This window comes from Propithecus coquereli, unplaced genomic scaffold, assembly GCF_000956105.1.
Source record: "Propithecus coquereli isolate 6110/MARCELLA unplaced genomic scaffold, Pcoq_1.0 Scaffold204, whole genome shotgun sequence".
Classification (NCBI taxonomy): domain Eukaryota; kingdom Metazoa; phylum Chordata; class Mammalia; order Primates; family Indriidae; genus Propithecus; species Propithecus coquereli.
The window spans coordinates 2,631,114-2,632,061 of record NW_012145412.1 but is presented as its reverse complement, the minus strand read 5'-3'; positions in this window follow the sequence as shown (position 1 = coordinate 2,632,061).

The window sequence follows — 948 nt, the reverse complement described above, 5'->3', positions numbered from 1 at the left end:
TGGAAATCCTATTGACTCTTTTTATGACTGAGGTTTGATAAAGTAGAGCATACAGTATTTGAAGGTGAAACAAAACTCCTATCATTAATTTCACATCGCTTTTGAAATTTTGTTCATGAAGATTTTGGGTGTCTAGTCTGCCCAGCCATGTAGCCATTTGTCTATTCATACACTTGAAGACATTTACTGAGCAGAGGGGAATAAGAAATATAAAATCACTGCCCTCATGTAGTTTGTGGCTTAATCATAGAAGCGTATGTTAAACAAATAATTTCATAAATATTTAATCATACTATAAGGACTTTAGTGGAAGAGTGCAGGGTGCTATAACCCGGGCCAGCTTCACTAGTATAGGACCTCTGCAGTCACATAGGAGCTCATGCTCAGAAGGGCTGAGGGCTAGGTTTAATGCTCTTCTATTGCTACCTTGACATTCCTAATAATTGCTATCATTGAAACTGTGTTTTGTCAGTGACATCCAGTGGTGCAGTGGAACATGTGCATGAGCAGAGAAGATAGTATAATGTGAGTGTCCACCCTTCCTTGCTGCCCCATTCATATGTGGCACAGAATTCCAGCTGACCTACACTATGTGAGAGTACAGTGAGACTTAAAAAGCATACAAGGAAAGTACGTTACATCAATGACTGAGTAAGCTGGTGTACTGACAGGCCCTGGAGGCAACACTTTCTGCTTTAAACAGAACTTATTCTGAACACAGAAAGAGAGTAATGGCTTCAAAAGAGACATGAACGACTCAGGAGCCTTATCATATTTTTCTTTTACTCATGTTATATCCCTGTTCCAGGCAACCACTTATGCCAACAATGATAACATCGAAAACGAAAGGGAAGACAGGGAAACCCACAGTTCCTTTCCCTTTCAGTTCTTCCTTGTCAATAAGTAAGCTGAAAGTAGAGAATGATGATAGAATGTATGCCTATCAAT